We start from the raw sequence: 605 nt of genomic DNA, 5'->3' as shown, positions 1-605 counted from the left end.
CGTCTCCTTTGTGTTTGTTTGTTTCCCCCTGTCTGTGTTGTTTGTGTGGGCGTGGTGGCTGTCACTCCTGGCTCCCGGCTCAACCTCCACTCACCTCCTGCAATCAACTGTGCACCCTCCCCGACTACACAACTGCTTTCCATCAAGCCATTTACAACGGCATATCAACGGAGGCTCCACAACCTTTCTCCGTCAGATCGTCAAGTATCAGCCGTATCTCGCGTCTCCCCTCCGGTCAGCACCCTAGTGTGGAGTTGCATTAGGTCAGGGGTTCCCAAAGTGGGGGTCGCGACACCCCGAGTGGGGGTCGCGAGATGACTACAAAATAAAAATGAAAAAAAAAAATTATTAAAAAAAATTGATTACTTTTTTTTATATATAGGCTATATATATTTTTATTATTATTAATAATAACGTTTGCATAGAAATGTTCAGGGGCGGACTAGCCATCTGTATAATTTCCCCGCAACGAGGCTCCCCCTTTGACAATCCACTAGCGGAGTGTTTCTCAAACTTTTTTTCACCCCGCCGAATCACTCGTCGATATATCTTGCCAATCCTTTTATGGAAAGCGCCCCCTGCAGGTATAACAATGTTGGTGACAT

This window comes from Notothenia coriiceps, unplaced genomic scaffold (genome assembly GCF_000735185.1).
Source record: "Notothenia coriiceps isolate Sejong01 unplaced genomic scaffold, NC01 NC01_scaffold00037244, whole genome shotgun sequence".
NCBI lineage: Eukaryota > Metazoa > Chordata > Actinopteri > Perciformes > Nototheniidae > Notothenia > Notothenia coriiceps.
This window is presented reverse-complemented; position numbering follows the sequence as displayed.